The sequence below is a fragment of the Azolla caroliniana genome, unplaced genomic scaffold (assembly GCF_043228905.1).
Source record: "Azolla caroliniana isolate FFs.n. ecotype wild unplaced genomic scaffold, voAzoCaro1.0.p SCAF_13, whole genome shotgun sequence".
In the NCBI taxonomy this organism is placed as follows: Eukaryota; Viridiplantae; Streptophyta; class Polypodiopsida; order Salviniales; family Salviniaceae; genus Azolla; species Azolla caroliniana.
The window spans coordinates 12,958,654-12,978,842 of NW_028230448.1; the positions used below are offsets into that span (position 1 = coordinate 12,958,654).

General features: G+C 41.7%; 5 non-coding genes across 5 annotated transcripts; all 5 read left to right on the forward strand.

The window, feature by feature from the left end:
* The first annotated feature begins 409 nt into the window (after window positions 1-409).
* Window positions 410-490, forward strand: TRNAS-UGA (transfer RNA serine (anticodon UGA)). The gene has a single exon. It is a non-coding gene; the product is annotated as a tRNA-Ser (tRNA).
* A 5,233-nt stretch (window positions 491-5,723) lies between these two features.
* On the forward strand, window positions 5,724-5,804 carry TRNAS-UGA (transfer RNA serine (anticodon UGA)). Its single transcript has one exon. It is a non-coding gene; the product is annotated as a tRNA-Ser (tRNA).
* A 4,582-nt stretch (window positions 5,805-10,386) lies between these two features.
* On the forward strand, window positions 10,387-10,467 carry TRNAS-UGA (transfer RNA serine (anticodon UGA)). The gene has a single exon. It is a non-coding gene; the product is annotated as a tRNA-Ser (tRNA).
* A 560-nt stretch (window positions 10,468-11,027) lies between these two features.
* On the forward strand, window positions 11,028-11,108 carry TRNAS-UGA (transfer RNA serine (anticodon UGA)). Its single transcript has one exon. It is a non-coding gene; the product is annotated as a tRNA-Ser (tRNA).
* Window positions 11,109-11,443: 335 nt separating this feature from the next.
* TRNAS-UGA (transfer RNA serine (anticodon UGA)) lies at window positions 11,444-11,524 on the forward strand. The gene has a single exon. It is a non-coding gene; the product is annotated as a tRNA-Ser (tRNA).
* The last annotated feature ends 8,665 nt before the right edge of the window (window positions 11,525-20,189 follow it).

The following is a 20,189-nucleotide window of genomic DNA, read 5'->3' on the forward strand; positions in this document are numbered from 1 at the left end:
TTTGCAATAAGCTAGTAGTGAACACATAAATAGTAGCATTACCTTAAGAATAACTACTCTTTCTAGCGTTTTTCTTTCGCTTATTGTCAAGCATAGATAGTAGATGCCAACTAAATACGGCAATTTGGCCGATTGGTTAAGACGTTTGACTTGAAAGCAAATGGGTTCGTCCTTGCAGGTTCCAAACTTGTAGCTCTATAAACAGTAAATATCCCATCTTAGGAATAAGACTCGCATAGAGGAAACATCACTTTTAATGTCCCATGTGTTAATATTAGGTTCCCAAGGGATTGGAGAAACGGGCTAAATCGTATCGCTACCCAAAAAATAAAGACTTATAATTGTGTTGTTTTCTACTTTATTAGCATGCTTAGATAGATAATATTTGCAACATTTACTTACAAAATAGGACAATTTGGCCGAGTGGTTAAGGCGTTTGACTTGAAATCAAATGGGTTCGCCCTCGTAGGTTCGAATCCTGCAATTGTCGACATTCTTTTCCCTTAAGAATAACTACTCCTTCATGCGTTTTTGGTTTGCTTATTATCAAGCTACTATAGATAATATTTCCAACATTTTAGTGCGGACAATAGTAAAATCGATTCATGAAAACTAGAAACAATTTTCCTGATTGCTTATGGTGGTTGACTCAAAATCAAATGTTTGCTTCTCGGAGTTTGGAATCCTACATTTGTAGACTTTCTTTTAAAATCTTTGATGTTGCCGTCATTGATTTACATCGAGCCATTGTGTGGCAAACCAATCCATATCACAATTCAGAGAGGCGAAATATATTATGAATATTTGACCGCTTAAGTCAAATGTGTCAATATTAGGCCGACTCCATATAACCGAATATTTTTGCATTAACATAACGCCAACTAGGAAAATCATTAGACGGATTGACCAAAATATTAATACTTGTACTATCTCATAGAAGCCAAAAAATTATGGCAATTTGGCCAAGTGGTTTAGGCGTTTGCCCTCGTAGGTGCCAATCCTGTAGTTGTCAAGATTCTTTTAGTAAATTGTGGAAACTATTTACTAACATTGAGCTTTTGTGCTTTAAACATTAAATATCCCAATAGTAATCAAATGTATGTGCATTAACATACTTGTGAACACTTAAATCGTATCGCTTCCGAAAGAATAAAGACTTATAATAGTCTTTTTTTCTGCTTTACTAGCATGCTTAGATAGATAATATTTGCAACATTTAATTACAACCAATACTAAAACATGTAACTATCATAAAGAGAAAAATAGGACAACTTGGACGAGTGGTTAAGATGTTTGACTAGAAATCAAATGGGTTCGCCCTCGTAGGTTCGAATCCTACAATTGTTGACTTTGTTTCAGTTAGGTGATAGTATCTCCAAGATTTTAGTGTGGACAATACTCAAATCGATTAATGAAAACTAGAAAAACAATTTTCCCGACTACTTATGGTGGTTGACTCAAAATCAAATGTTTGCTTCTCGGAGCTTGGATTCCTACATTTGTAGACTTTCTTTTGGAATCTTTGATGTTGCCGTCGTTGATTTACATCGAGCCATTGTGTGGCAAACCAATACATATCACAATTTAGAGAGGCGGCATCTATCATGAATATTTGACCGCTTAAGTCAAATGTGTCATTTTTGTCCGCCGCAATAGTAACCAACGGACAAGAGCGCAGTAATATGGAATAGAGTAATATTGTAACACATGTAAATGGTTCACGTGGGAAGCGTGAACGGCTAAAAGACCCTATGTATATATATGGCAAAAAACCTCTGATAGAGGTAGCATGTAATTTTGAATGTAAAAGGCGTATCTTAATAGAATTTTATTTTCTTTGATATATGTGTGTATCTGTGGTTAATCTACCGTGTGTCTATAATCCTTGGTGGCGTAGCACAATCGTAAGAGTGTAGGCGTGAGTAACAGTGTGTGTGCTAGCCCACTGTCAAAGGAGCTCGGTTGTAGCCATCTCCCTTATACGTTGCTAGGTTACGCACAGACGCTACCATTCGTTGTCACACAGTCACTTTGAGGTCTAGGTCGAAGGATTGACTGTAGACCGTGTTCCTAATCGTTAACACTTTTGGCACGCTTGGTGATCTGTGTCTTCTCATAGATGAACAACGACAAATGGATGTTTAGCCGTAGATGCCCCAGAGAACCAACACCACAAGACCGACCAATCACAAGGTCCATCACACGCCGGGCAGAGGAACGCGCATGGCGAAAGCCTCGCCTCAGTGACCTCAGTGATACCTGTCGGGACCACAAAGACGATTTCTCGCTCTCCAAATACCTCGGCGATACGCATGAAGGGCGCTCACCACAAAAGCACTGTGGCCTTTCCCTGCCCGCCATAGCTTCCAACATGGCCTTTGCTTAGCCCGCTTCAACGGCGAAACCAACGCCGCAACCCACATCCGACTGTTCCTCAATGTCTAGAATGCAAACCAGATGGCGCAGAGCCTTTCTGAAGTAGTAGCGCACCAGTCCAAAATGACGGAGTTCGGATTAACCTTGGATGGGAGAGCGGCGTTTTGGCATTCAAAGATGAATTTGCCAGCAATCACGACCTTCGACTAGCTGCAGTCAGCCTTTCTACGGTTTTTTCATCAGAGGGTGCCGCAACGCGAAATCCTCAGGCAAATTTCCACAATTAAATAGTTGTCGATCGAGACAGTAGCGGATTTCAGGTTACGCTTCCAAAATCTACAACGGAAATTAGAATGGGGCCCAGCGGAGGACGAGGCTAGGGAGGCATTTGTGGCAGCATTACGTCGACCCATACGAACAACACTCAACAACAATAGCGTAAGAGGGGAAACAACCGATCTGGTCATAGAAAGAGCGCTACAGCTCGAGCTTGACAAAGAAGAGGAAAGGTTTTCCATGTCCTCATTGCGACAAGTGTTAGCTCAAGACGAGGAACGACATTTTCGCCAAGCGATTCAGTGCACGATTTGCTTGAATTAAGGGCATTCCGCAGTTCAATGCAACATGCAAATCCACTGCCCAATCTGTCACTCGAAAGCTCACACAATTGAGCAGTGCAAGTACAATATGTTGAACAGAGCCACTCCCACAATACGTGGCGTGGAAACATAGCGTCCCCCACGCCGTAATGAACAAAGGCGGCAAGAAGAACGACCATGATATATGGATTGAAACCCACGCGATGATCAGCACTACCGGAATCGCCGAAATCACAACAATTCCGAGGAAAACGAGCTGAAGGATGAAGACTACCGTGGCAACCCCAGAAATACTAAAGGGGGCCAACGCTATGAGAATTATTGTCCGACGAACAAACGTGGAGGCTTCAATGGGCCTCATGGAAACCATCGTCAATATCGGGACCAACGGCGGTACGACGAAAGTTTGGACGATGACCGGAACCAAGAACCACGCCAACACCAACAGCAACCACCACGTACGCTTCGACGAGCGAATCAGGACCGGGAGGAGCAAGTCACACCTGGGGATCGGCACACACCACTAGGGGCCGAGAAGGGCGAATCTAGCATCCATTGTTTTGTTTGTCAACAACACGGACATTATGCCACACAATGCCCAGTACGTAAGGGCAAGGGGCCCGCCATCAATATGATTACGTCGGAAATACAGCAAGTCACGACACGTCAGCAAACAAAAAATGTTGATTGGGCCATGCAAGATGAGATACGACAGATAGCCCAAGAATGGGTTGAAAAAGCAAATGCGGCAAATACGGACCGCATGCGAAATGAGTCCGCAAACACGGTGGAGCTATTGGAGGAAGAGGGACCATCTCTGGACCCCATATGGCAAGCACTGACAATCTGCGAGATAACGCTAACCATGGACAAGTTGCTGCAACTAGTCCAACGATTCCGCCAGGCCGTGGAAGAGCGGATGACGGGCAAACTTGGGGTAGATGTTGCCGCGAATTCTACGGACATTAGCGACGGACGGACATTGGTGGATCACCACAACCCGGCTATTAAGTTGATACTACACGATCAGGAAATCCCAGGATGCGTGATCTATGGTTGCTCGGGCGTTAATGTAATTAGCGCGAAGACATACGAACAATTGGGAATTTCAGAATTGGAAGCTTGCCCGTTTTGGCTTCGCATGGCGGATAGTTGCTTAGTACGACCATTGGGGTTGATACGCAAGGTAGGCATTATCGTGGCAGGAGATCTCTTCGACATCTCGGCGGTAGTCCTCGCCCTTGACGCCCCAGGGGTGTATCCGATGCTGCTGGGCAGACCGTGGCTTTGTTCTGCGAATATCAAGCATAGCTAGCAACACAAGTGTATCAGCTTTTGACGCGGACGCACCAAGGTCCACGTACCAACAGAGGAAATGGTGACACATTGTACGTAGAGGATATAAATATGCAAGCTAGGGTGGATGATACGGAGTTAGAGGTATACCTAGACGAGCACCCTCAGATTATTCCGCTGTTCGAAATCGACGTTATCGAAACCACGACGGAATATGCCATGCCCGCTACACTCCACAACGAGGCTTACGACCCAAACCTGGAGACAATATTAGAACTAAGCAGAGCATGGGCAACGTTCGAGAGGTCAATGGAAATTTCACGGCGAGTCACCGCCTTCGCCTTGGAAGAAGTAAACGTGGGTACGGCGTCAGAACCCCGTTTCCTCTCCATCGCAAAAGAATTAATGCTGGATCAGAAAGACGCGATGATAGCACTACTCTGGAAGTATAAAGATGTATTTGCCTAGGCTCACGAGGACATGAAGGAGTTAGATCCGAAGTTCTATCAACATAAGATCAATTTAGCAACCGACGCGAAACCGGTCCAGCAACGTAGATACCGCATGAACCCAAACTACGCGGCCCACGTAAAAGAAGAAATTGACAAACTCCTCAAGGTTGTATTCATACGACCAGTTAAACAAGCTACATGGTTAAGCACGATAGTAGTCGTAGCAAAGAAAAATGGCAAAATACGGGTATACGTGGACTACCGAAATTAAACGTCGTAACCATTATGGACGCATTCCCTTTAGCTCTCACCGATAGCGTACTGGACGCCGTCGCGGGGCATGACATGTACAATTTTTTAGATGGCTTCAGTGGGTACAACCAAGTACGCATGCACCCCGACGACCAAAGAGAAGACGACGTTTGTCACGAACTAGGGAGTCTATGTTGTAGTTGTCATGATGTTCAGGCTAAAGACGGCGCCGACGACATTTCAACGGACAATCACAGAGAATTTTGGGGAATATATTCCGGCCTTCATGCAAGTTTTTTTAGACGATTTTGCGGTATATGGGACAACAACCGACCATTTTACGCATCTGCAACTATGCTTGGAGCGTTGCCGAACCGCGCGCTTAAGCCTGAATCCCGCCAAATGTGCCTTCGGTGTTACCAACGGGGCTCTCCTTGGCCATATAGTTAGCAAGGAAGGGATTGCGGTCACTCCAAATAAAATCACCGTGATTACTCACACGAAAAGTCCGACAAACGTGAAATCACACATCCGATCTTTAGGACAAATACGATGGCACAGTTAGATGATACGCTATTTGGCGGACTTCGCCACGTCATTACATGCTACTGTTCATTGAAATCCCTTCCAATGGATAGCTACGAAAGAGAAGGCATATGATGCGCTAAAGGTAATGCTAACACCCGTCGTACAGCCACCAGTTTGGGCGAAGCACTAAAATATGTAACTATGATAGAGAGCAAAATAGGACAACTTGGCTGAGTGGTTAATGCATTTGACTTGAAATCAAATGGGTTCACCCTCGTAGGTTCAAATTCTGCAGTTGTCGACGTTGTCCCAGTTAGGCCTTACTGAGGTGTTTGAGTCCATGCTAAAGTGATGACACGGGAATGTCGACGAAGAACAAGTCACCCTCTCTGAGTGTAACATATAGCGGGTACAACGAGTGTACTTTCAGTCCTCGAGCAAAGAGGTGGTTCCCACTGTGGAGTGCCCACCCTCTTGATGAGAAGGCAGCATGGATGCCGTCTTTGTCTAATTGTCTGACTGAGATCAATGGTCTTGAGAGCTCAGGTACATGTCTGACATGTCACATTATGTAGTGCCAATGTAGAGCCACCGTGAAGGTTGAGCTCTACTGTCTCAATTCCGATAATTGCACATTGCTGCGAATTTCCGACTCGAATTGAGTCGGAATATCGGGTTGAGTATAACCGAAATTGGGATCGATGAGGGGTCACATGATATGAAGCGCCCGAATCCAAGAGCCATGTGCTCAATTCCTCTCTCGTAGGCAGAATTTATGATTCGACTAGGTTCTCAATAGTGAGAGAGAGAGAGAGAGAGAGAGAGAGAGAGAGAGAGAGATATAAGACTTGAAATAGAAATAAGATTATATTATTAGGAAATGTTGAGAGACAAGCTCAACATTTGTGCATAATACGATGCGTAACCCAGTGCGTAGACTGAATGCGTAAATCGGTACGCACAACATGGCCGTATCGGTGTGAAGACCGCGAGGCTGTTGGGAAGATATTCCTTGTAAGGAATAATTTTGGGAATTAGTGTAGTAGGCTCATTTATGAGTGGTAAAGTATTATAAGTACTTGTGTTAGCCCGATTGTTACGGCTTGTATAAAAGGTGACCACTAAGCACGGTGTCGCGAAAATATGACGAGGATACGTGAACGTTGAGGCAAGACCCCGGGGCCTTTGTCTAGAGGATATCAAATTCGTGTATTTATATACTAAGAATTAATCGAAATGAGAAAGATTAACAAATTTCATTAATAAAAGGGAAAGAAAGATTACAATCAATCCCAAGATTGGGATTACAAAAGTTTTATCTTATGGAGATGATTAGAATAATAGATTAGAAGAAATAAGAGATGATGATTCTTGAGTGATATGGCTTTGACAATGAATTTTGGATTTTGAGAGATTGCTTCCGTATGGAGATTATGGTTTTTCGCTTCCATAAGATAAGAGAGCTCCCCAAGAAAAGGAAAAAAATTAAGATAATATAGAGAGTCTATCCTAGTGTAGGAAAAAAATATGGAGTTCCCCCTTGATCATAGCCTTTCCACTTTTTGTTGCATGGCCTCTACTTTTAGTTGCCTAGCTTTTTCTTTTGGTTGCATGTGACTGTCCACATGACCTTTACTTTTTCCATGCACTCCCTTCTTTAGTTGGTTGCGTCCACATGGCCTTTACTTTAGTTCTCTTCACTTTACTTTAGTTTGTTGCATGATCCAATCTTTCGTCCGTCCGCGTCCAACCTCGTCCGGTAGCCGGTTCCATTTTGCTTGCCGGCCGGTTCCGGTTTGCTTGCCGGTTCCAGTTCCGGTTTTGCTTGCCGGCCGGTTCCGGTTTGCTTGCCGGTTCCGGTTCCGGTTTTGCTTGCCGGCCCGTTCCAGTTTGCTTGCCGGTTCCGGTTTTGCTTGCCGGTTCCGGTTCCGGTTTTGCTTGCCGGCCGGTTTCCGGTTTGCATACCCGTTCCGGTTCCAGTTTGCTTGCCGACCGGTTCCGGTTTTGCTTACCGACCGGTTTCCGGTTTTGCTTACCGACCGGTTTGCATACCCATTCCGGTTCCGGTTTTGCTTGCCGGCCGGTTCCGGTTTTGCATACCGGCCGGTTTCCGGATTGCATACCGGCCGGTTTCCAGATTTGCTTACCAGACCCATTTTTCGGATTTGCTTACCAGACCCGTTTTCCGGATTTGCTTACCGGCCAGTTTCCAGTTTTAAGGAATTTGGCCACCATCATCCATCAAGACAAAGTGGGCAAAGTGCTTTTAGCACAAATGAAAAATGAGGGAGCTCAAGGTGTTTATATAGCCAGGGCCTTAACTTTCCTATCTATGTAGGATAGTTCTAATCTCCCTATCTAATCAAACTTTATTTTCTCATAACTTGGTATGTATTTCTCCATTTTGTATATAGTAAAATACATTTTGAAGCTCTTGAGTATATCCATCTTTCTATAGTAAGCTACTAATCTAATCTATAATAATTATTTCATTATTTTTTTACATAGTGTGTGAAGATTCACACGACAACGGTGTATGTACAGATTGAGTATTATTTTGAATTGAGTTTTTGTGTGTTCTCTCTCTATGTCACTCCTGCATATTGTTTATATTCAACCTCTCCATTAAACCTGCGTATTTTCTATGTTCAGTTTTCTATTGCTTCCGCACGCTATTCTTTTCAGGAAACTAGGTTACAAAGAGTAGACTAAGGGCTAAAGATTGGTGTTGAACCGAATGAGTTGTGATCAATGAATAGACACCTATTTATAGATCCTTATGGAGTATTCTAGAATGTTCTAGAATATTGTAGATATTTATGATATTTAATATAATCATGGAATATCCTAGAATGTTCTAGAATATTCTAGAATACTCTATATATCTTATAATAACTAATAATATATTTATTATAAATATATATCATATATGTTATTATAATGGTTAAAGGTCTAACATATAAACCAAGACGTCTTGGGCTCGAATCCTTGTAAGGCCAAAATGTATGTTTTCATGACATTATCCTCCCTTTTCGACAACGAGTTCCACTGGTCGGAAGACAAGATTTCGGACTTTGCTTATGCGGATATTTTTTGTGAAACACAGCAACCATTTCGGAAGCATTAGCAAGATTCTCGAAAGGTTCCCATGTTCGATCATTAAGTGTATAACCTAGCTAGTCAACCAAATAATACAATTTGTTGCGAACGATCTGGGAATCGAGAATGGCCGAAACTTCATCTTTGAAACGATTTGAAACTTCAATTGGAGGTGGACGAGATGTAAGACGACCTGGAATAGAGTTGGTTTTGTAGGGCTCCAAAAGTGAAACATGGAAGACCGGGTGAAGATGCATATGAGGGGGGAGCTCAAGGTCAAATGCCACATCAGTAATCTTGCCAGATATCACATATAGGCCAAAACGTTGATAATCAAATTTGCAGTAAGGTCGGGTTATTTTAATGTGACCTTGTAAAACCCATACTCGATCTCCCACTTGAAACGTAGTCAATGAATCACGTCAATGACGGTCGACAACCTTCTTTTGAGTGTTTTAAGTATCACTTAAATGGTGCAAAAGGATATCTTGAACTTCTTGGAGTTGGCTGAGCCGATCTTCAATAGTCGAGTTCGTCGAGATTCCGGATGTTCAAGGATAGTTAAACGAGGATGGTACCCAATGTTTGCAAAAAATGGGGAATATCGCCCAGTGACGCAACAAGCAAAGAAGATGATTTATCTTAGCATTCATATATGGAACTTCAACTAGGAGAGGCCACATCAAAGTCAGAAGCCAATCCTCTCTTGTCTTGACCGTCTACGACTAATGGCATTTCATGTTATAAACACACTCGGGGATTCAAGTCTTCTGAACTCTATTCGGGACCATATTGCGATTGATGAACTCACCCAAGACATTCTAAACCATATTATCCTAGATCATGCTTCTTGTTAAGAATCTCAAAATCCTCATCAAGACTACAACCAGTTCAATTGGCATGATGGATTACTTTTTTGACAAAATCTCTTATATGTGCTTGATGGTCCTTCTCGACACCAAGACTTGCAACAATGTCATGACGCACCAATGGCTAGACATTTCAGCATCCACAAGACTTTCACATTAATTTCTCGAAGGTATTTTATTACGAAATATTTTCGTAATTGTGATACATGTTGCCGATCCAAAAGAACTCGACATCATCCATATGGCTTATTACAGCCAATGCCTATTCCTGAGAGTCCACGGAAATCTATTTCATTGGACTTCATTACGGATTAGCCCTTAGCCTACTCTTTGTAACCTTGTTTCCTCATAATATAATCTCATTTCCATTTCAAGTCTTCTCTCTCTCTCTCTCTCTCATACTCACGAGTCACGATAGTCCTCCAATTGTCGACATTCTTTTCCGTTAACGATAACTATTCCTTTATGCGTTTTTGGTTTGCTTAATATCAAGCTTAGATAGATAATATCTCCAACATTTTAATGTTGACAATACTAAAATCGATTCATAAAAACTAGAAACAATTTTCCCGACTACTTATGGTGGTGGAATCAAAATCAAATGTTTGCTTCTTGGAGGTTGGAATCCTACATTTGTAGACTTTCTTTTAAAATCTTTGATGTTGTCATCGTTGATTTGAATTGACCCATTGTTTGGCAAACCAATACATATCACAATTTACAGAGGCGACATCTATCATGAATATTTGACCGCTTAAGCCAAATGTGTCAATATTAGCCCGACTCCATATTTTGAAAATTTCCTAATATAACCGAATATTTTTGCATTAACATAACGCAAACTAAGAAATCATTAGACGGATTGCCCAAAATATGAATAGTTTTATTATCTCACGGTAGAAGCTAACCAAATATGGCAATTTGATCGAGTGGTTAAGGAGTTTGACTTGAAATCAAATGGGTTCGCCCTCGTAGGTTCGAATCCTATAGTTGTCGAGATTCTTTATTATGTTTTGGAAACTATTTACAAACATTGAGATTTTGTGCTTTAAACATTAAATATCCCAATAGTAATGTAATGTATGTGCACTAACATACTTGTGAAAACTTAAATCGTATCACTACCCAAAGAATAAAGACTCATTATTTTCCAATTTCCTACCTTATTACCATGCTTAGATACAAAATATTTTAAACATTTAATTATAACCAATACTAAAATATGTTATCGTACATGGCTACATAGGATAATTAAACCGAGTTGTTAAGGCATTTGAGTAGATATGAAATGTGTTCCCCCTCGTAGGTTTGAGCTTGACGTAAGCTAAAAAATAAATATCCCATCTTAGGACATAGAGTAAACTAAAAAAAATTTAACACATTTGTGAACATTGGCTTCCTTATCTATCATTAAAACAGGCTTACCTAATGAAATGTAATTGCAATAAGGTAGTAGTGAACACATAAAGAGTAGCATTACCTTAAGAATAGCTACTCTTTCTGGCATTTTTCTTTCGCGTATTATCAACCATATATAGTATGTGCCAACAAAATACGGTAATTTGGCCGATTGGTTAAGGCGTTTGACTTGAAAGCAAATGGGTTCGCCCTCGCAGGTTCGAATCCTGCAGTTGCCGACATTCTTCCATTTAGGTGTTGAAACTGTTCACTAACATTGCATTCTTCCGTTTAGGTGTTTGAAATTGTTCCCTAATATTGAGCTTCTACTCTTTAAACAGTAAATATCCCATTTTAGGAACAAGACTCACAGAGGAAACATGACTTTTAATGTCCCATGTGTTAATATTAGGTTCCCCAGGGATTGGAGAAAGGGGCTAAATCGTATCGCTACCCAAAAAATAAAGACTTATCATTGTCATGTTTTCTGCTTTATTAGCATGCTTAGAAAGAAAATATTTGCAACATTTAATTCCAAATAATACTAAAATATGTAATTATCATAGCAAAAAAGGACAACTTGGCCGAGTGGTTAAGATGTTTGACTTGAAATCAAATGGGTTTGCCCTCGTAGGTTCGAATCCGGCAGTTGTCGACATTCTTTTCCCTTAAGAATAACTACTCCTTCGTGCGTTTTGGGTTTGCTTATTATCAAGCTTAGAAAGATAGTATCTCCAACATTTTAGTGTGCACAACACTCAAATCGATTCATGAAAACTACAAATAATTTTCCCGACTAGTTATGGTGGTTGATTCAAAATCAAATGTTTGCTTCTTGGAGCTTGGAATCCTACATTTGTAGACTTTCTTTTCGAATCTTTGATGTTGTCGTCGTTGATTTATATCAAGTCATTGTGTGGCAAACCAATACATTGCCCAATTTAGAGAGGGCTAACATCTATCATGAATATTTAACCCCTAGAGCCAAATGTGTCAATATTAGCCCGACTCCATATTTTCAAAATTTCCTAATATAACAGAATATTATTGCATTAACATAATGCCAACCAAGATAATCATTAGACGGATTGCCCAAAATATTAATAGTTGTACTAATTCATGGGAAGTCAACCAAATATGGCAATTTGGCCGAGTGGTTAAGGCGTTTGAATTGAAATCATATGGGTTCGCCCTTGTAGGTTCAAATCTTGCAATTGTCGAGATTCTTTTACTGTGTTGTGGAAACTATTTACTAACATTGAGCTTTTGTGCTTTAAACATTAAATATCCCAATAGTATTTAAATGTATGTGCACTAACATACTTGTCAACACTTAAATCATATCGCTACCCAAATAATAAAGACTTATACTAGTCCTCTTTTCTTCTTTATTAGCATGCTTAGATATATAATCTTTGCTACATTTAATTACAACCCATACTAAAATATGTAACTATGACAGAGAGCAAAATAGGACAACTTCGCTGAGTGGTTGAGGCGTTTGACTAGAAATCTAATGGGTTCGCCCTTGTAGGTTTGAATCCTGTAGTTGTTGACTTTGTTGTTGACTACTTTCAATAACATCGAGATTTTGTGATGTGAACCAATGCATCTTCTATCTTAGCAATATGCCACACGCACACAAGCATGACTTCTTAAGTCCCATGGAACAATTTTCACAATATAAAGCTAGTATGACAATTTGGCCGAGTGGTTAAGGTGTTTGACTCGAAATCAAATGGGTTCTTCCTCGTAAATTGAAATATTGCAGTTATCGAGATTTTGGCACTTAGGTATTATTGCTAGTAACTTATATCGTGCTTGACATGTGCCCAACAATAAATATCCCATCTTAGAAAGCATTGGTCACCACACAAAGAAAACTAAACTTTCTAAGAATCATTTTTGAACATTGGCTTCCGTAGGTATCGTAAACAGAAGCTCACATAGTGAAATATAATTGTGATAACCTACTAGTGAACACATAAATAGTAGATTTACCTTAAGAATAACAACTCTTTCTAGCGTTTTGGTTCGCTTATTATCAAGCTTAGATAGATAATATCTCCAGCATTTTAGTGTGGACAATACTCAAATCGATTCATGAAAACTAGAAACACTTTGCCCAAGTGCTTATGGTGGTTGTACTATCTCATAAAAGCCAACAAAAAATGGCAATTTGGCCGAGTAGTTAGGGCGTTTGATTTGAAATCAAATGTGTTCGCCCTCGTAGGTTCGAAGCCTACAATTGTCGAGATGCTTTTAGTAAATTGTGGAAATCATTTACTAACATTGAGTTTCTGTGTTTTAAACATTAAATATCTCAATAGTATTGAAATGTATGATCACAAACATACTTGTCAACACTTAAATCGTATCGCTACCCAAAGAATAAAGACTTATAATAGACCTCTTTTCTTCTTTATTAGCATGCTTAAATAGATAATATTTGTGTAAAGAATCAAGAGATGAGGCGAATGGGCTAGATGGAGCTACCAAATCGTTCTGATACCATGTAAAAAATCAAGAGATGGATTCTTGTGAAGCGGAAGAGATGTGAGTTATGTGTGTGTGTAAGAGAGAGAGAGAGAGTGAGTGAGTGAAACACAGAGAATACGCAAGGTAAAAGTCTATTGACATAGGAGAAAGACTCAACATTATACAAGGTGGGAGGAGGGTGCTTTATGTAGTCACCCTCTCTCTTCATTAACTACAAGACTCATGGAGCATGGGGAATGTGAAAGCTCATAAGTTATGTGTCATAGAATATGATTCTATGACTGATACTAAATGCTAGAATACAAAGTGGTGACTCTTGACCGTTGGAGTGTCTCTTCACTCTCAAGGTGAGTTCACACACTATACCAAGTTGAGCTTGATTCTCAACTTGCCCCCTCAAGCTCAAGTCGGGTCGGTTTCAGACGGTATTCGAAATCCGCTTCAACTCAAGTTCCGGATTCCACGTCGACTCGCTTTATGCGGAGTTGCGGAATCCGTGCTCCAGCTTGCGTTGTGCGTAGTTACGAAGTCTGTGCTTCGGCGTGCGTAGTTGCGAAGTCTGTACTTCAGTTTGCGTCTTTCTTCGCGGCTTTGCATGGTAGATCGGCTCTTCACTGCTTCGTTGTGTCGATGTGGAATCCACGCGTTATTGCGTAGTGTCTTCAGTACTCCCCCTCAAGCTTGGCAGGTCAAGGATTTTCAATCCGAGATCGGTCATGAATTGCCATAGCTTGTCGGCTCCTAAGGCTTTGGTGAAGATGTCAGCCGTTTGAAGATTGGTGCTAATGTGTTGTAGATCGACATCGCCATTGAGAATGCGCTCTCGGATGAAGTGATAGTGCAATTCGATGTGCTTTGTCCGCGCATGGAACATTGGGTTCCGAGCCAGATAGATACTGCTCATGTTGTCGCAGTAAAGGGAAGTCGGATCCTTGATGGGTACGCCCAGATCCTTCAAAATCCTCTTGAGCCATACGGCTTCGCATGCAGCTATGGTTGCGCCCCTGTATTCCGCCTCCGTACTCGAAAGAGCGACGATAGGCTGCTTCTTGCTACTCCAAGATATTGCTCCGCTGCCGAGGGAGAAAACAAATCCGGAAGTTGATCTTCTATGAGCTTTGTAGCCGGCCCAATCGGCATCTGTGTACCCCTCAAGTCGTATTGGCATCGCGGTCTTGTAGAGGATGCCGCAATCCATTGTGCCGCTCACATAGCGTAGAACTCGCTTAACACAATCCAAGTGAGTATCACGCGGTGTTTGCATGAATTGGCTAAGGAGACTGACCGGATAACTGAGATCGGGTCGTGTGATCGTGAGGTAGATGAGACTCCCGATGAGTTGTCGATACTGAGTTGGCTCACACACTTTGGTGTCGCAGTTCGCATCTAGTTTGAGATTATGATCGAGCAGGGTTGCCATGGATTTGCACTCAGCCATACCGAACTTGTACAATAAGTTGAGCATGGAGTGCCGTTGGGAGATCATGATTCTGGCCGGAGTCTGAATTACCTCGATGCCGAGGAAGTAGTGGAGCTCCTGCATGTCCATCATCTCGAACTTGTTGGAAAGGAGGGATTTGACCTTATTGATTTTGACGAGATGCTCACCTCCAATGACTAGGTCATCCACATATAAGATGATGACGATCAGACTTGCGGAATCACTTTGTATGTAGAGAGAGTTGTCCAATTTTGACATATGGAAGCCGATTTGATGAAGATATTGCGTTATCTTCGAATGCCAAGAACGTGGTGCTTGCTTGAGGCCATAGAGTGGCTTCTTGAGTCGGCAAACAACTTTCGGATGGGTGCTTGAGTTGAAGCAGGGTGGTTGGATCATGTACACCTCCTCTTCTAATTCGCCTTGTAGAAAGGCGTTCTTGACGTCCATTTGATGGAGGTGCCACCCTTTCGCCGCGGCAATCGCAATTACGGTCCGCACCGTCGTCATCTTTGCCACCGGGGCAAAGGTCTCTTCGTAGTCGACGCCATGCGTCTGAGTGTATCCTTTCGCTACGAGTCGAGCTTTGTAGCGGTTCATGGAGCCATCGGCATTATACTTCACCTTGTAGATCCATCTGGATCCGATCGCCTTTCTGTGTGGTGAGGTGGGAACGAGATCCCACGTCTCGTTCTTCCGTAGTGCTTACATCTCCTCGTTCATTGCTTCAATCCATCGCGGGTCCTTCACGGTTTCCGAAAAGGTTTCTAGCTCCAGTACTGTCGCTACCTTCATCATAAAGACGTAATGGTACGCCATATAATTGTTGTAGCCGAATCGGCTTACGGGGTTCTTTTCATGAGTGGATCGGCGGAGCTTTTCATTTGCAGAGATGAGGGCTTTCTTGGCTTGATTGGTACCTCGAAACCACCGAACTCACTGTCGAGTGAGTGAGTCGACTCATCGTCGTTGAAGCGATCATCTTCGTATTCCGACATTTTCGCCTTGCCTTTGTCCATCTTCGGGCTAGGTCATGATGTGCTTTGATCGCTCAAAGGCTCTTGTGGTCCGCTCAATCGGGTCGTGATCGGAGTTTCTTCGAATATGCGCATAAGGCGATCTTCATCCTCGATCTCTTGTTCGGCGAATTCCGGGGCGAGCGGAGTCGGAGTTGGAGTTGTCTTTGGTGCGTACCAGGATGTGGACTCGTCAAAAACGACGTCTCGATTTACTTGAGATTTTCGAGTTGAGGGGTTGTAGAACTTGTACCCCTTTTGCTCCAGTGAGTATCCTACGAGGATACATTTCTCTGACTTTGGGTCGAGCTTTTGACGCTTCTCGTCGGGGATGTGCACGTACGCAATGGAGCCGAATATCCGAACATGTGATAGGTTTGGCTTCTTTCCGAAGAATTTTTCATGCGGAGTGACCTCGTGCACGCCGGATGTTGTGCACCGGTTCATTAGGTAGACAGTCGTATTTGCAGCTTCGGCCCAATATGACTTGGGCATATGCTTCTCGTTGATCATGGCTCGCGCTACTTCGAGGATGTGCCGATTTTTGCACTTCGCTACTCCGTTTTGTTGCAGAGTGTGTTGGCAAGTGAATTCTCACCGAATTCCTTCCTTTCGGAGATACACCGTGAAATCATCCGAGAAGTACTCCTTGCTGCCATCCGATCGAAGGCATCATACATGTCAGCCCATGGCTTTCTCGACTTCATTCTTGAAATTTTGGAAGTGTTCGAAGAGTTCGCTCTTTTGCTGCATCGGCTAGATCCAAGTGTGCCTAGAGAAGTCATCGATGAAGAGCACGTAATATCGGCATCCGCCGAATGTAGCCGTCTGCGCCGGTCCCAATACGTCGGAATGGACTATGTCGAGTAGACCTTTGCTCACGTTCCGCTCTTTCGGGAATGGGTGCCGGTGTTGCTTGCCGAATTGACACGCTTCGCATACACCTTCAATCTCCTTCTCTTTGAATGTCGAGAGTCCGATGATGACTTCTTTCGATTTCATTGCTTTGAGTTTGTTAAGATTGATGTGGCCGATTCGTTTGTGCCATAGCTCTATGTCGGAGTCGGCTTTCGTGTTTTTCGCGAACATGGCGGATTTCATCTCGCGTGCATTGAGAATGAACATCCGGCTCTCTCTTCGTCCGCGTGCGATGAGTCGGCCCTCTTTTTCGATGAATCAACCGCCTTGATTAAATCGAACTTGCATCCTTGCTCTACAATTTGGCCGATGAGACCAAATTCTTCGTAATGGTTGGTACATGCAAGACATTTTTAATGTAATTTTTCTTAGGGTCGAAGCATGCTACGGTGTACCAACTTTTGGCCAAAAATTTAGTACTAAATCGAAGAAGAAAATAAACATTAAAAATTGTAAATAAATTTCAAAAAACAAAAAACAAATTCATTACGTCACACTTGAAATGTCCCTAGGCCATATTTAATACATTAATTGTTGCCCTAGTCTCCTAGGTAGAGTTATACGAAAGCACACTTGGAGAAGGTATCCATTGTGACAGTTGGTCAGTCTCAGTATCTCTCTCTCTCTCTCTCTCTCTCTCTCTCTCTCTCTGGTATGGGTAGTCGAACGTGTCAGTTGGTATGTCTCTCTCTCTCTCTCTTCTGTCTCGAAGTTGTCAAATAGACAGTGGCAGAAAGTTAAAGAAAGACGACATATCTATTACAGGTCTATCTCTCTCTTTCTCTCTCTCACTCCACCTTCAAAGCTCTGTTTCTTTCTTTCTGTTTCTCTCTCTCACTCCACCTTCGATTCTCTGTTTCCCCGCGTAGCTGTTCTTGTGTTCCCCTCTGTGCCAGGTTCGATCTCTGAACTCTGTATACGCAGAGATTTTTGTTTCCCCTGCTCGTTGTATGTGTTGTTGATTTTCCTTCCTTGTGTATGCTCGTTTGTCTCCTCTGTGTATGCTCGTTTGTCTCCTCTACAGCAGCCTCGTCAAAAACCTCTTGCATATAGGTGATTTTGAAGGCTTGGGTGTGCTCCCAAGGTGTAGAAATCAACACGGTGTGGTACCTCTGCAAGTTGTACGACCTCCAGGTATTCTCTGTGTTGCATGCCCAACTAGCATGTTTTGTTTTTTTGAATGTTTCTTGTCTGTCTGTTTTTTATTTGCATGTGTATGGCCATTTTTAGGTTTTGATTATTAATAGTCTATGTGTTGCATGCCCAACTGGTATGTTTTTGTTTTCTCTGTGTTTCTCTGTGTTTCTTTTAAAAATGTATGACAATATTTTGATCGAGGTGGTTGTCTGTTAGACATGTTTGTACATGCAACGTAAATGGAGTTGGCATCGATGAGTTGCTATGTTTTCGTTTTGTTCTTGTTTCTTGTCCATCTGTTTTATTTTGTGTGAGTTTGACATGGATGAGTGTTTTTCCGACTATTTTGGGTTTTTGTGTGTTTGACATGGCTTGTACATGCGATGTGATGGAGTTGGCTATGATGATTTACAATGTTTTCGTTTTCTTTGACTTTCCTATCCGTCTGTTTTTATTGTCTGTGTGTTTGACATGGATGAGTTTTTTTCTGACTATTTAGGGTTATGGTGTGTTTGACATGGTTTGTACACGCAATGTGATGATCTGCTATGTGTTGATGGTAATTGCTTGAGTTTTCTTCTAGTACATGCATATTCATTCCCTGAGAATTGTGTTGACTAGGACAATGACAAGAAGGACACCCATAAAGAAGACATTGATGAAAGAGAAAGTGAAGACACCAGTGAAGGAAGGAAGAAGGATACCCATGAAAGAAAGCAAGAAGACACCCACAAGAGAAAGGGTGATGAATTCATCAACACAAAGAAAGAAGATGCACCACTCCATTAGTCGAGACACACCTCTTGGATGGAATTATTTCCTTCGAGCACGACCTGACGTTTATCCAGAGCTGAGAGAGTGGTTGTTAAAAACCTGGGGGTCAGCACATCCCGACACAAGGCGAGGATTCCACATAAGTGGTTTGAAGAGGGAATACATGAATTTATTGAAGACGAGATACGAACATGTTTATGATACAAATCAAATCACTAACAATGAGGTGGGTACTGTTTTTGCACGTGCTTTTGCATGTGAAGTTCAAGGTGGCATTGACGTGAATTGGGAAGATTTTAATCGGCACCGGTCAGAACATTACAAAGGGTCCTCTAGTACCAACACTGGCTTGAAGTCATCTGGAACCTCTCATGTGGATATTCCAGCTACAACACCTGTCCACCAAGTTCTAGAGGCAAAGGTACGGGCCACAATGACTGAAAAGCATGAACACATGATGGTTGGTTGCATAGCTTCTATGAGCTCAAGAATACAAGCACTACTTGTTGGTTTGGAAGCAATTAAATCAGCAGAGATACAGGCAGAAAAGAAATATTCTTCAATAAAAACTACATATGAAAGGATTGCATCGACAATCCAAAATTCAAAAAGTGAGGTGTTGAAAGAGGAGTTGAAGAAAGAGCTGAACAATATGGGCACTCAATTAGGTTCACAGATGAGAGACCTTGATACTTGCAAGAATGCACATGAAGAAATAGATAATAAGTTGTCAGCCTTAAAGTTGCATTCTGAGAACCTTGCATGCTTGATGTAGGATTTAAAACAAAATGGTTTTGATACTTTGTGTCCATCTGTAATTGAGCACCCAAGTGGTATAGAAAGTACCATTATTAGTATAGCTATATCACGGTATTGGCTTTAAAAGTTATTTATTTCTACTTCTCTGGTATAAATAAGTGAGCATCTAATATAATATAACTTGTGTTTGCAATCTTCCAGGTGTATATTTTGTGGCCTCGGATTCAAGCTGGAGGCTATGGATGTTGTGATTACACCATGCTTGCACACATATCATGTGTAAAACTACAATTGCGGCTGAGTGGTACTATGCTTGGGGTCTAAAAGTACACCCGTACGGTATGTGGCTCTACTATTCTATTGTTTGTATTATATGATGTCAATTAACATTTGGACTAGAACTAGTGTATGCCACAATTCATACTTGAAATTTAGTGTAATCTCTAACAACTATTATGTGGAACCCTAATTATGTGGGTTAGTATTGGCAGTACTCTTAATATATAATTGGTATGTGTAGTTGAAGGGATATTTTCCAGAATTAGTAGTACTAAAAGGGAACCATGTACAACATCGTCCAATCTATATTGCAACTTGCCTAGTATTAGTTTAGTAAACACTATACTTATAGTACACTGTTGACTGTTAGTATTGTTTGTGTAACTTGGGAATTAGTACTAGTAATGTAATTTGGGAACAAGGTGTATAGTAAATTGCTGAATAATAGTACAATTATTGTAATTTGGAAATGAGGTGTGTGAAATACATATCACGTT